The sequence below is a fragment of the Puma concolor genome, chromosome B2, assembly GCF_028749965.1.
Source record: "Puma concolor isolate L17-30 chromosome B2, mPumCon1.1.hap2, whole genome shotgun sequence".
Lineage (NCBI taxonomy): Eukaryota > Metazoa > Chordata > Mammalia > Carnivora > Felidae > Puma > Puma concolor.
This window is the reverse complement of record NC_141671.1, coordinates 85,916,510-85,932,782: the sequence shown is the minus strand read 5'-3', so window position 1 is coordinate 85,932,782 and position 16,273 is coordinate 85,916,510. Positions and strand designations below refer to the sequence as shown.

The window sequence follows — 16,273 nt, the reverse complement described above, 5'->3', positions numbered from 1 at the left end:
AGAATTCTCTTTATATTTTTATAGTAACCTACTGTGTCAGGGTTCCCAAGACCGTTCCCATTTCCATGATTAACTGGAAGGATTCACAGGAATTAGCATATAGTTGTATTCATGGTTATGATTTATTACAGGAAAAAGATACACCGAAAAACTAGCCAAGGGAAAAGTTGCATGGAACCAGGCACAAGGTTACAAGAGTATTTATCGGGTTGAGTCACACTGACTTGTTTAATTCCTTTAACATCAAATAGTGACCACATGTATGAAGTACTGTCTACGTGGGTGCTCATTAAAAACTCAGTGGCCAGGGATTTCATTAGAGACTGGTCACATAGTCACTGTCTGCCGAATATGTGCCAAAACTCCAGATTTCCAGCAGGTGTTCAATCTAAAACATATTGTTCGTATCAACAGTTTAAGTACAGTGCACTATTGTTACCATGCAATGGTAAAAACGCAAAATCCAAGTTCCCAGATGCCAAAGGCCAACCTTACACTCAGGCCTTCCTAAGGCTAAAAGTCTCAGGTCTGTTATGTTATCAATTTTTTTTCTGTTTACCTAGTATTGTTTAATTAAACTTACTTTGTTGACTTTACTGTGTGATTTCTGCCTTTTGACTGGACTTAGACTAATGTGATCTATAAGTTACTTGTTGGGACATATTAGACTTTTTCAATGTTACCCTAATTTCTAATCTCTTCAGAAAGTATTTCAAAAATTATTGCTGCAGAACACTAATTATCAGAAGTTAGCCTTATGACATCAAACAATAATTTTAATTAGGCAATTTAGGGAAAGAAATCCAGGCAGCTGGTAGCTAGGTTTATGCCTGTACCCAAAAGTCATTTTAGACTACAGCAAGCAAAAAAAAGGAACAAGTGTGAAGTCTGTAAAACATGTTCTTGTTTTTATGTAAAAACTTTTCTTTCAACTATTTTGCTCTATTTTGAATATTCAAATTATTTAAAAATATTCATTAAGGAAAAGGATTGGCTACTTTAAAATTCTATGAGCTTAAGAATGGGAAATGGGAAAATGCTAAAACTGGAGACAGCAGACGCAAAATATATTTTACACATGTCCTAAGAAGCAGGTGGAGAATTGAAAACGCAAGGCGATCATGCAGGAAACTCATTCTGGGTGCTTTCTGATAAGGCAAAACTGCCATCAAACCAGGGCAAGACCCAGTCTGCTGCACTAGCCTTTGAGTTTTACTTATTTGGTTCCGGCAAAAGCTAAAAAGCAAAACTGAGTTGAAAGGGCCATTTTTGTCTGTGGACTTCAGATTCCTTGAATTCTTGGAAAGCAAAACAGAAGAATCCCTGACTAAAGGCTTTCTGGTAAGTACCTATGAAAAGCTATGATTCCTATACATAACAGGATGAAGAGAGACTAGCATAAGCCTCTCTGGTGTTGCAGAGTAGATAAAAGGTAGAGGCCATCTGTCATCAAAATTCCCCCGAGAAAGTAGGTTCTGTTTGGATTTTGCTGGCAGAGAATCAAATAATTTCAGAGGATAAATATACTATACTTAAAAGCCAGTCAACCTAACCCTATAATTTTACAGATAGGAAAGTGAACACAGGCGAGTAAGTTCTATGCCAAAGAAGCACAGCTAGTTAAAGGCACTTGCTAGTTAGTAGCAAGCCAGTAGGAACAGGGTTGGTAGCTATAAGACACATAAGTGCAATGCTCTTGTCATAGACCACTCGATCGCATCAGAGACAACAGATGACTTAGAGATGGGTGACTTCTAGCACAGGAGAGCTGAATAAGATTGCAATGTGGAAGGCGTCGAAAAACCTTATGTTAAAATCGTTCAGTACTTAAAGCATCAGGGAAGGGATTTTTTTTGGATTTTAGACTTTATAACCTTTCTTTACCTGCAATATATTACATAGAAACTTTTAGAGATTATTTTAATTGTTAATCTTCCTGATGGTTTATAGAGTATATCTTCTTCAGGTAAACAGCACAATAGGTTTGAGAGTTTTTTCCTTGACTATTTAAATTTGTCATGTGAGGGTCACCTGGCTTGCTCAGTCAGTAAAACGTGCAACTCTTGATCTCAGGGTTGTGAGTTTAAGCTCCACATTGGGCATAGAGTCTACTTAAACCAACAAACAAAAATTTTGTCAGGTGAATTCTAATGTATGTATTAAATGCTTAGCATCCGGTACTCTGGATTAACATTTGGCAAGCGTTAGTAATCGTACCTTATCCCACAGTATTTTATACTTTCTGACAGCCCATATCATAGCTGTCATTGTTATCTTATCTAATAATTTAATTATAGTTTAAGGGTTTAGATCAGCTGCTTAATTATTAGACATGATGCACATGGTTTTGAGGTATTATAGTTTTCTTCTCTGGGTTGTTCTGCACCCTCATTTAGCATCTAGTGACACATTGTTTCCAATAAAGATTCTTTTCTCCGACATCCCTGCTTAACTTGGACATCTTCATGAATGAGGAATTGAGATATTATTCACGTTGTTGGCCAATTCTAAATGTAAGGAAGCATATCATTTTAATTAGCCATATATATTTCCTTGTAAATTTCTTACATTTTATCTAACTTTTCCCTATAAAATGTGGGAGAAACAAACAAACAGATACAACCAAGGCAATCATTCAAGTGTATAAAAGAGGTATTGTGACTATGGTAGGGCTTCTTTTCTCTGGACTCAACTTTCTTCTTTAATTAAGCCTTCTTTTGATGGTATTGCTTGCATGTTCTACTCCTTCTGTACTTTACCCTTACAGTGCGGTCATATATTTTCAATGCTGTTTCCAAAATAAGAACTCAACAACTGGACCCAGTGCATTTGTCAATACAGAATACAATAGCATGTTTCTTGTTTTCACTAATATACTACTATTAATGAGTTAAATTCCTTTGCTATTTTAAACCATGTTTTTATAGTAACTGAAACTTCTCGTGTATATTTTCACACAAACAACCACAGAACCAGGAACCTTCTTTTACTATACTTGTGTAGTTAATTTTATGAACATGAATACATGTCTTAACTTTTATTTCTATAGATAGTACTTAGGCTTTAATGTTTTTTAAGCCACAATTTCATCCTGTACTATGTATTGTTTGCACTTGTACATTTAATAAGAAAGCTTTTGATGTGTTCATTCAAAAACACTCAATAAAGGTTAGAGACCCATGATATCAGGCATCAGAATATACCTTGCACCTTGCTGATATCAAATCTATTTATGTGCTATATACTTCTGGAAGTCTGGGGAAGAGCCTTATAAACACAATCTCCTATTACATTGAAAACTTACTGAATTGCTTAATTGTCACTCCCCTAGCATGTTTGCTTAACCAACTGCAAACCCTTCACTAAATTCAGCATGTATTTTTCTGGATTTTACACAAAAGATACCTTAGAAGGCTTTGAAAAGGCCATGGAGGTAGGTGTTCACTCTTATGTGGGATCCTGAGAACATTAACAGGAACCCATGGAGGAGGGGAAGGAAAAAAAAAGAGGTTAGATTGGGAGACAGCCAAAGCATAAAAGACTCTTAAAAACTGAGAACAAACTGAGGGCTGATGGGGGGTGGGAGGGAGGGGCAAGTGGGTGATGGGTATTGAGGAGGGCATCTGTTGGGATGAACACTGGGTGTTGTATGGAAACCAATTTGACAATAAATTTCATATATTTAAAAAAATTAAAAATAAATAAATAAATAAAAAGAAAAGGCCATGGAGGAATTAAAATCCTAGATATTGTGTCTATAGTTGTTACTTTATACATACTTGGAAGATGGAAATGAAACTAGTTTAGGACTCTTTAAAGATATTCCATAGTTTTATTTGTTCTTCGTCCTTTCAAAGGTATATGTTCAGGAAATTAAATGACTTGAGAATATATCTCATTGGAAATCCTCATAAATATAAGCTAGGGAAGTCACTGACAGAAACAAGAGAAAATATGGCATCTATTTGATTTTCACAGTTGGAATCTACTAGTGAAAATAAGAGCAGTTATTCCAAAAGTTGATAATTATTCAATTAAGAATGAAATTTGTACGCCACTTTAGGAAATACTGAAACCAGGAGATATTACTTTGTTGCCATAACCTCTACAGGTCTATGGAAATAACCCAGCCAGTGACAGAGAAACACATTTGATTTTGCATAATAGCAAAACACAGTGGAAATATAGTTATTTAAGTGTAGCAGGTCACAGAAGGACAAAAGATCCTATTGTTGAGGGAGAAAGCATTGGTCCTTTTGGTGGAGCAGGATTCATATTCTGGCAATTGTGCCGGGAGTTTGGTCCCATATCACCATATTACCATCCTGTAAGTAGTATCTCAGTATCGAAACAGCAGGTGCTGGTCTGTTTGGAAAGTTGCTGTATAAGAAACCCACAGATCGGAGGTAGAAAAGGGGCACTTAAAATCATGAACACATCGAGAGAGAGGGAAGATGGTGGCGTAGGACGCTGGGCTCACCGCGCGTCCTGCTGATCACTTAGATTCCACCTACACCTGCCTAAATAACCCAGAAAACCACCAGAGGATTAGCAGAACGGAGTCTCCGGAGCCAAGCGCAGACGAGAGGCCCACGGAAGAGGGTAGGAGGGCGGCGAGGCGGTGCGCGCTCCACGGACTGGCGGGAGGGAGCCGGGGCGGAGGGGCGGCTCGCCGGCCAAGCAGAGCCCCCGAGTCTGGCTTGCAAAAAGCGGAGGGGCCTGACGGACTGTGTTCCGACAGCAAGTGCGACTTAGCCTCTGGGAGGTCATAAGTTAACAGCTCTGCTCAGAAAGCGGGAAGGCTGGAGGACTAAGGGAAGGAGAGCTGCTGAGCCCCCGGACAACAGAGCTCAGTTTGGTGGGGAACAAAGGCGCTCGCCAGCGCCATCTCCCCCGCCCATCCCCCAGCCAAAATCCCAAAGAGAACCAGTTCCTGCCAGGGAACTTGCTCGCTCCGCGCAAACACCCAACTCTGCGCTTCTGCGGAGCCAAACCTCAGGCAGCGGATCTGACTCCCTCCTGCTGCCACAGGGCCCCTCCTGAAGTGGATCACCTAAGGAGAAGCAAGCTAAGCCTGCCCCTCCTGCCCCTGTGCACCTTGCCTACCCACCCCAGCTAAGACGCCAGATCCCCAGCATCACAAGCCTGGCAGTGTGCAAGTAGCCCAGACGGGCCACCCCACCCCACAGTGAATCCCGCCCCTAGGAGAGGGGAAGAGAAGGCACGCACCAGTCTGACTGTGGCCCCAGCGGTGGGCTGGGGGCAGACATCAGGTCTGACTGCGGCTCCGCCCACCAACTCCAGTTATACACCACAGCACAGGGGAAGTGCCCTGCAGGTCCTCACCACGCCAGGGACTATCCAAAATGACCAAGCGGAAGAATTCCCCTCAGAAGAATCTCCAGGAAATAACAGCTAATGAGCTGATCAAAAAGGATTTAAATAATATAACAGAAAGTGAATTTAGAATAATAGTCATAAAATTAATCGCTGGGCTTGAAAACAGTATAGCTGACAGCAGAGAATCTCTTGCTACAGAGATCAAGGGACTAAGGAACAGTCACGAGGAGCTGAAAAACGCTTTAAACGAAATGCATAACAAAATGGAAACCACCACAGCTCGGATTGAAGAGGCAGAGGAGAAAATAGGTGAACTAGAAGATAAAGTTATGGAAAAAGAGGAAGCTGAGAAAAAGAGAGATAAAAAAAATCCAGGAGTATGAGGGGAAAATTAGAGAACTAAGTGATACACTAAAAAGAAATAATATACGCATCATTGGTATCCCAGAGGAGGAAGAGAGAGGGAAAGGTGCTGAAGGGGTACTTGAAGAAATAATAGCTGAGAACTTCCCTGAACTGGGGAAGGAAAAAGGCATTGAAATCCAAGAGGCACAGAGAACTCCCTTCAGACGTAACTTGAATCGATCTTCTGCACGACATATCATAGTGAAACTGGCAAAATACAAGGATAAAGAGAAAATTCTGAAAGCAGCAAGGGGTAAACGTGCCCTCACATATAAAGGGAGACCTATAAGACTCGTGACTGATCTCTCTTTTGAAACTTGGCAGGCCAGAAAGAATTGGCACGAGATTTTCAGGGTGCTAGACAGAAAAAATATGCAGCCGAGAATCCTTTATCCAGCAAGTCTGTCATTTAGAATCGAAGGAGAGATAAAGGTCTTCCCAAACAAACAAAAACTGAAGAAATTTGTCACCACTAAACCAGCCCTACAAGAGATCCTAAGGGGGACCCTGTGAGACAAAGTACCAGAGACATCACTACAAGCATAAAACATACAGACATCACAATGACTCTAAACCCATATCTTTCTATAATAACACTGAATGTAAATGGATTAAATGCGCCAACCAAAAGACATAGGGTATCAGAATGGATAAAAAAACAAGACCCATCTATTTGCTGTCTACAAGAGACTCATTTTAGACCTGAGGACACCTTTAGATTGAGAGTGAGGGGATGGAGAACTATTTATCATGCTACTGGAAGCCAAAAGAAAGCTGGAGTAGCCATACTTATATCAGACAAACTAGACTTTAAATTAAAGGCTGTAACAAGAGATGAAGAAGGACATGATATAATAGTGACAGGGTCTATCCATCAGGAAGAGCTAACAATTATAAATGTCTATGCGCCGAATACCGGAGTGCCCAAATATATAAAACAATTACTCATAAACATAAGCAACCTTATTGATAAGAATGTGGTAATTGCAGGGGACTTTAACACCCCACTTACAGAAAATGGATAGATCATCTAGACACACGGTCAATAAAGAAACAAGGGCCCTGAATGAGACATTGGATCAGATGGACTTGACAGATCTATTTAGAACTCTGCATCCCAAAGCAACAGAATATACTTTCTTCTCGAGTGCACATGGAACATTCTCCAAGATAGATCATATACTGGGTCACAAAACAGCCCTTCATAAGTTTACAAGAATTGAAATCATACCAGGCATACTTTCAGACCACAATGCTATGAAGCTTGAAATCAACCACAGGAAAAAGTCTGGAAAACCTCTAAAAGCATGGAGGTTAAAGAACACCCTACTAACGAATGAGTGGGTCAACCAGGCAATTAGAATAGAAATTAAAAAATATATGGAAACAAACGAAAATGAAAATACAACAATCCAAACGCTTTGGGACGCAGCGAAGCCAGTCCTGAGAGGAAAATACATTGCAATCCAGGCCTATCTCAAGAAACAAGAAAAATCCCAAATACAAAATTTAACAGCACACCTAAAGGAAATAGAAGCAGAACAGCAAAGGCAGCCTAAACCCAGCAGAAGAAGAGAAATAATAAAAGATCAGAGCAGAAGTAAACAATATAGAATCTAAAAAAACTGTAGAGCAGATCAACGAAACCAAGAGTTGGTTTTTTGAAAAAATAAACAAAATTGACAAACCTCTAGCCAGGCTGGTTCAACATTCGCAAATCAATCAACGTGATACATCACATTAACAAAAAAAAAGAGAAAAACCATATGATCCTGTCAATCGATGCAGAAAAGGCCTTTGACAAAATCCAGCACCCTTTCTTAATAAAAACCCTTGAGAAAGTCGGGATAGAAGGAACATACTTAAAGATCATAAAAGCCATATGAAAAGCCCACAGCTAACATCATCCTCAACGGGGAAAAACTGAGAGCTTTTTCCCTGAGATCAGGAACACGACAGGGATGCCCACTCTCACCGCTGTTGTTTAACATAGTGCTGGAAGTTCTAGCATCAGCAATCAGACAACAAAAGGAAATCAAAGGCATCAAAATTGGCAAAGATGAAGTCAAGCTTTCACTTTTTGCAGATGACATGATATTATACATGGAAAATCTGATAGACTCCACCAAAAGTCTGCTAGAACTGATACATGAATTCAGCAAAGTTGCAGGATACAAAATCAATGTACAGAAATCAGTTGCATTCTTATACACTAACAATGAAGCAACAGAAAGACAAATAAAGAAACTGATCCCATTCACAATTGCACCAAGAAGCATAAAATACCTAGGAATAAATCTAACCAAAGATGTAAAGGATCTGTATGCTGAAAACTATAGAAAGCTTATGAAGGTAATTGAAGAAGATTTAAAGAAATGGAAAGACATTCCCTGCTCATGGATTGGAAGAATAAATATTATCAAAATGTCAATACTACCCAAAGCTATCTACACATTCAATGCAATCCCAATCAAAATTGCACCAGCATTCTTCTCGAAACTAGAACAAGCAATTCTAAAATTCATATGGAACCACAAAAGGCCCCGAAAAGCCAAAGTAATTTTGAAGAAGAAGACCAAAGCAGGAGGCATCACAATCCCAGACTTTAGCCTCTACTACAAAGCTGTCATCATCAAGACAGCATGGTATTGGCACAAAAACAGACACATAGACCAATGGAATAGAATAGAAACCCCAGAACTAGACCCACAAACGTATGGCCAACTCATCTTTTTAAAAATTTTTTTTCAACGTTTATTTATTTTTGGGACAGAGAGAGACAGAGCATGAACAGGGGAGGGGCAGAGAGAGAGGGAGACACAGAATCGGAAACAGGCTCCAGGCTCTGAGCCATCAGCCCAGAGCCCGACGCGGGGCTCGAACTCACGGACCGCGAGATCGTGACCTGGCTGAAGTCGGACACTTAACCGACTGCGCCACCCAGGCGCCCCGCCAACTCATCTTTGACAAAGCAGGAAAGAACATCCAATGGAAAAAAGACAGTCTCTTTAACAAATGGTGCTGGGAGAACTGGACAGCAACATGCAGAAGGTTGAAACTAGACCACTTTCTCACACCATTCACAAAAATAAACTCAAAATGGATAAAGGACCTGAATGTGAGACAGGAAACCATCAAAACCTTAGAGGAGAAAGCAGGAAAAGACCTCTCTGACCTCAGCCGTAGCAATCTCTTACTCGACACATCCCCAAAGGCAAGGGAATTAAAAGCAAAAGTGAATTACTGGGACCTTATGAAGATAAAAAGCTTCTGCACAGCAAAGGAAACAACCAACAAAACTAAAAGGCAACCAACGGAATGGGAAAAGATATTTGCAAATGACATATCGGACAAAGGGCTAGTATCCAAAATGTATAAAGAGCTCACCAAACTCCACACCCGAAAAGCAAATAACCCAGTGAAGAAATGGGCAGAAAACATGAAGAGACACTTCTCTAAAGAAGACATCCGGATGGCCAACAGGCACATGAAAAGATGTTCAGCGTCGCTCCTTATCAGGGAAATACAAATCAAAACTACACTCAGATATCACCTCACGCCAGTCAGAGTGGCCAAAATGAACAAATCAGGAGACTATAGATGCTGGAGAGGATGTGGAGAAACGGGAACCCTCCTGCACTGTTGGTGGGAATGCAAATTGGTGCAGCCGCTCTGGAAAGCAGTGTGGAGGTTCCTCAGAAAATTAAAAACAGACCTACCCTATGACCCAGCAATAGCACTGCTAGGAATTTATCCAAGGGACACAGGAGTACTGATGCATAGGGGCACTTGTACCCCAATGTTCATAGCAGCACTCTCAACAATAGCCAAATTATGGAAAGAGCCTAAATGTCCATCAACTGATGAATGGATAAAGAAATTGTGGTTTATATACACAATGGAATACTACGTGGCAATGAGAAAAAATGAAATATGGCCTTTTGTAGCAACGTGGATGAAACTGGAGAGTGTGATGCTAAGTGAAATAAGCCATACAGAGAAAGACAGATACCATATGGTTTCACTCTTATGTGGATCCTGAGAAACTTAACAGGAACCCATGGGGGAGGGGAAGGAAAAAAAAAAAAAAAAAGAGGTTAGAGTGGGAGAGAGCCAAAGCATAAGAGACTGTTGAGAACTGAGAACAAACTAAGGGTTGATGGTGGGTGGGAGGGAGGAGAGGGTGGGTGATGGGTATTGAGGAGGGCACCTTTTGGGATGAGCACTGGGTGTTGTATGGAAACCAATTTGACAATAAATTTCATATATAAATAAAAAAAAAAAAAGAAAAAAAAGAAAAAAAAAAGAAAATCACCAACAACAAAAAAAAAATCATTAACACATCAATGGGGCACCTGGGTGGCTCAGTTCCTTATGCATCTGAGCATCTGACTCTTGATTTTGGCTCAGGTCATGATCCTAGGGTTCTATTAGTGAGATCAAGCCTTGCTTTGGGCTCTGCCACTGACAGCCAGGCACCTGCTTGGGATTCTTTCTCTCCCTCTCTCTCTCTCTGCCGCTCCCCTGCTCTCTATCTCTCTGTCTATTTCTGTCTCTTTCTCAGTAGATAATTCCATGAATATAAATGATATTGAGCATATTTTGATGTATCTGCTGGCCATCTGTATTTCTTCTTTGGAAAAAATATCTATGTATGTCTTCTGCCTATCTTTCAATTGGATTATTTGGGGTTTTGGTGTTGAATTATATAAAATTCTTTATATATTTCATATATTAATCCCTTATCAGATATATCCTTTGCAAATATCTTCTGCCATTCAGTAGATTCTCTTTTTGGTTTAATTGATGGCTGCCTTCACTGTGTAAAAGCTTTTTATTTTGGTATAGTCCAAATAGTTTAATTTTGCTTTTGTTTCCCTTGCCAAAGGAGACGTATATAGGAAAATGTTGCTAAGCCTGATTTCAAAGAGACTACCACATATGTTTTCTTCTTGGAGTTTTATGGTTTCAGGTCTTATATTTAGGTCTTTAATCCAGTTTTAGTCTATTTTTTGTGTTGATGTACGCATATAGCTGTCCTTTTCCCAGCACCATTTTATTGAGGAAACTGTCTTGTCCCCATTGTATATTCTTGCCTCCTTTGTCATACATTAATTGGCCACACAGTGTGGGTTTATTTCTGGGTCATCTATTCTGTTCCATTGACTTATGTGTCTATTTTTGTATCAATATCATACTGTTTTGACTGAGTCTGTTTTCTAAATGATGACTGGATAATGCAAGGACCTGTAATGAGAGAATTAGGTCCTGAACATCTGGGGACTATAAATCATTTGGTAGATTATGGTTGCTCTCACGTTGCATTAAATAATTAAATAAATGTTTATATTGCCATCCACAGTGCTGCCTTAGTTATCTTCAAGTACCCCAATTTGTTGTGCTGCAAGGCATCAAATTTCATGCCTAGACTAACAGTAATTGGGTAATGCTATAAGTTTGATTACTAAAATGTATCAGGGACCTTGCTAAATCCATGCATGCTTTGTCTCATTTCATCCTCAGAACATCCCTATGAACTAAGTGCTATTACTCACATTTTGGAGCACACACTAATGCTTAGAATTGTTAAGTAGGTTGAGTTACATAGTGCTTTACTAACCTGGAAACTCTCGCTCTAGGCCTCCCACTTTTAACTGGTCTGCTAGTCTTCTATCTTATGACTTAGAAAACATTAGAAAATTAGTATGAAGCAGGACTCTTAAAGAAGTCAAGCAAACATCTCTTGCACCTTCTTAAAAATTTATCCCAATTTTGTTTCTTAGATTCTTTTAGGATTTTACAATAATTGATATTATACTCAACAGAAGTAGTTTTAGGCAAAAGCTGTCCAACAGAACTTTTTCTGATGATGGAAATATTATAGGCTGTATGGTGTTTACTATGATACCTGGTAGGCCTTGTGGCAATTGTGCACTTGAAATCAAGCTAGTTTAACTGAAGAACTGAATTTAAACTATCATTTAATTGTAAATTTATGTAAAGACATGTGGCTATTGTTTACCATATTGGACAGTGCAGTTCTAGAACATACATTTTTTGCTTTTCAAAATAGAGTCATTTGATCATCTAAAATTAGAATCTTACATCTTGTTTTTCTAGTAGCAAAATCACTTCTTAAAATGGTATGCAGAACATTAATATATACATAAAAAAAGTTAAGGTGCCCTTGTCAGAATAACAAGGGATGTGAATGCCTGGATTTTACACTAAGAATGGAGGACAGCAGTTGACCTCTCTTCTTTGTGTTTACGCTCCACCAGTCCCATAGAAGACTATCAGGACGTTAAATTGAAAGTAATTGATAAAAATATTGTAGCGCTTCTCTAATATTTTATGATTGCTTAAAGATTTATAAATTAATTTTATCATTAAATCATCTTATCAGGAGCTTACCAATGTGCTATTAACAATGATACTGACATTAATAAAATCTTATTCTCATATAACTTACAATTTAGGTGAAAAAATTTTTTAAATATCCAACATTGCCAATATAGAAATACAGTGTTTCAAGTGCTGTAGATGACACAAGTATGGAGTACAGAGGAATGCACAAAGGAGAAGACAAAACATGTAGGCTGACTCTTGAAGGAATAGTATGAATCAGGACAAGGGATATAGGGGATATAGGTGGAGAATGGACATTCTAAAAATAGAAATCCTCTCAGTATTCTAAATAGTAATCATTTGAAGACATAGATTTATTTGCATTCTCCAAGGGCCAGGTAAAATTATTTCTAATCTACTTGTTACCTTTTAATTCTTTATCCTAACCATTTCTTCCTTTTCCAATTGAAAACTAATATCATGGATGTGTCGGGGGGGGTGGGAAGAAATGGTAATATTTGAATACTTCTGCCTTTTCCATTATTTAGATTCTTTAAGACACATTTTTCAAACTTGAAAAGAAAATTAACTTTTTCCCCCCTGCTTTTCAACAGATCTGGCAAAACAGAGATGTGTTACATTGGGAACATCATGCAAATTTTATGTCGAATCATACATCCCTGAATATCATAAGCTACACTTTTTAACTCTGACATAAAAACAATAGAAATTTATTTGTGTGGGAATTTATCCTTTTTAACGACTCCGGTTTTTTTTATTTTTTATTTTTTTTTAATATATGAAATTTATTATCCAATTGGTTTCCATATAACACCCAGTGCTCATCCCAAAAGATGACCTCAATACCCCTCACCTACCCTACCCTCCCTCCCACCCCCCATCAACCCTCAGTTTGTTGTCAGTTTTTAAGAGTCTCTTATGTTTTGGCTCTTTCCCACTCTAACCTCTTTGTTTTTTTTCCTTCCCCTTCCCCATGGATTCCTGTTAAGTTTCTCAGGATCCACATAAGAGTGAAAACATACAGTATCTGTCTTTCTCTGTATGACTTATTTCACTTAGCATCACACTCTCCAGTTCCATCCAAGTTTCTACAAAGGGCCATATTTCATTCTTTCTCACTGCCACATAATATTCCATTGTGTATATAAACCACAATTTCTTTATCCATTCATCAGTTGATAGACATTTAGGCTCTTTCCATAATTTAGCTATTGTTGAGAGTGCTGCTATAAACATTGGGTACAAGTGCCCCTATGCATCAGTACTCCTGTATCCCTTGGGTAAATTCCTAGCAGTGCTACTGCTGGGTCATAGGGTAGGTCTATTTTTAATTTTTTGAGGAACCTCCACACTGTTTTCCAGAGCGGCTGCACCAGTTTGCATTCCCACCAACAGTGCAAGAGGGTTCCCGTTTCTCCACATCCTCTCCAGCATCTATAGTCTCCTGATTTGTTCATTTTGGCCACTCTGACTGGCGTGAGATGACTCATTTTTTTCTAATTCATTCTGTGAGGCTATAATGGACAAATACTTGTTCTTTTGTCAAATGATGATTGCACATGTTATTTGAAACCATGTGAAAAAAAAAAAAAAACAAATAATCCCTGAGTATTGCAGACTTTTTTGATGTATTAGAAATGTGTCTTAACAATTACAAGAGGCAGATAATATCAAGAATAGATGTCGAGAGAGAGAGAGAGAGAGAAGATAATTTTAACAAGTATCATCTGATTCCTAAATAACAAATGAACAACAGGGCTCAGAATATTTTTTAGATGATAAGAAAATCTCAAGAGTCAAGAATAGCTAGTTGAAAAAATTTAAGGACTCAGGCTAACCCAATTAAATATCTTTTGATAACAATGCTCAGTATTATATTCTGTAAAACATTAAAAGTAAATACCATAGGTAAAAGATATTCATAAATAAAGAGGAAAGATGAGAATTGCATACTGAGAGGAAGGACAATATTTAAACAGTTATAATTATTAGGTAGTAGAATGATCTAGTTTAAAAATCAACATCTGAAATTCTTATATGATATCCGTACTTCTGTTCTTTTCTCAAATACTGTTGGATTAATGTTGACTTATTGCCAATATATTTTCCTGCAAGTTGACATAAATGTATGGGTTACAGACTGTAGGGAACTCAAAGAGTATTACTTCTTGATGGTCATTGGTGTCTAGCTGATTTATTTTTGAACAGTCAGCTACGTCTATCCTGATGGCATGTGCTATAATGATCAATGTGAAGGAGATGTATTTCCTGACGGAGCCAATATAAAAAGCATGAAAGTGAAACATTGCAGAAGCGTAAAGTCATTTTTACTTCTGTTTGGAAAAAAACATACTTTACTGCCTTTGACCTTTTAGTGTTTTCTTGTGGTTAGCCATCACATCATCCAATTCTATAAAAAATAATCACTTCCAAAGTGGCATAAAATAAACTAAGATCCCGGGTGCAGTATGAAAGCTCTGAATGAAGTAACATTCAGTGTAGAACAGAAAGGGCAAATGTGCAAATCATCAAGTACAATGTATTTTTGGTTAAAGCTTTCATTATGTCAAGACTTTAAATATATGATTGGTCTGCGAATAGCAGTTCTTCTTTCCTCCCTGGCTGCTTGAAGCTCGGCTGCGATCATGAACAACAGAGTAACCGCCCAGACCAGGATGTTCATGCCAGTTGACTACTTCAGCAGAAACAAATGGTCCTTGATGCTCTTCACCTTAGAAAGGCAACAGTACCTAAGATAGAAATTCAGGAAGAAATAGCCAAAATGTATAAGACCACACTGAATGTCATCTTTGTATATGGATTCAAAACCTATTTTGGCGGTGGCAAAACAATGGGCTTTGCTTTGATTTACGATTCCTTGGATTATGAAAAGAAAAAATGAACCCAAACATAGGTCTGTATGAGATGACATGGTCTGTATGAGAAGAAAACGACCTCAAGAAAACAGCAAAAGGAATACAAGAACAGAATGAAGAAAGTCAGGGGGACTGCCCAAGCCAATGTTGGTGCCAGCAAAAAAACGGAGTAAAGATTCTGCAGTGACTTTGTCTCTGGTGATTGTGCAGATTTTTCATGAGTGGATTAATAAACTAAGAACTTTTATGCGGAAAAAAAGAGATTTTAAGTATATTTTAAAATGCACTTTAATAATTCCTATCATAAGATTTCTGAGGTTTTATTATTGTCATGCAGGATTTTTGGATTTGAATCCAAATATCCACCTAACGTGATTAAATATAGCATAGGGTCCAGTTTAATATAGACAATTATGCAAAGGTAGAATTCAAACGACAGTAATTTTTATTTAGTTCCTAATTATTTTTATTATAACTATATCATAAATATTTATATGTATATTTATATATTGTATAAATATTTATATATTGTATATAAATCTCACATAGTGGTATTTTATAAAGGAAAGACTGAGTTGATTCAGATGCTTATGTAAGGTCAAATACTAATAAATGGCTTAGTAATGTCTTTCTGATTCCTGAATCCTATCTACCCTATATACAATATTTACGTGTAAGTGTGCATACATATACACACACATACGTGTATATTTCCTCCAAAATTGTCCAGTCAATAGCTGTCAATGTGAAACCATGCTGGTTCATCTAATCAACCCACCTTGGTTTTGGCTTAGGAAACTGAAGGTCAAAGAGATTGTGTGAGTGGACCAAAGTCAATGAATGAATTGTTCTGAAAACCAGAATCTAAGACATGTCTCTTGATCTTTCTCGAGGGCACTTTCCATTATATCATGCTATTTCTATATCTTTACCATAATTTTTTGCCTATTCAACATAAAATTTTTCGTGTGATTTTACTGAGGCATGAAAATACAAAGCATTTACCATTTGGTAGCATTAATAACAACTCCAAATATTTATGGTTTAGTGGTTTTCAATCTTAGTTGTGCTCAAAAATCATTCACTGTAATGTAATTATTCTAATACACATGGTTAAGCATCACCCTTGAGGATTCTGAATTAGTTGGTTTAGATCGAGGCTCTGGAATCTGTATTTTAATAAAGTGCTACAAATATTGCCAAAAACACAGTAACGACAGCAATAATCATACCTAACACATAATCATATAATAAAGCTTTCAAATAAAGTGTCCCCCATTGTC

At 38.0% G+C, this 16,273-nt stretch overlaps 1 pseudogene; it reads left to right on the top strand.

Annotated features, from left to right (window-relative positions):
* The first annotated feature begins 14,667 nt into the window (after positions 1-14,667).
* LOC112862074 (small ribosomal subunit protein eS24 pseudogene) lies at positions 14,668-15,242 on the top strand (annotated as a pseudogene).
* The last annotated feature ends 1,031 nt before the right edge of the window (positions 15,243-16,273 follow it).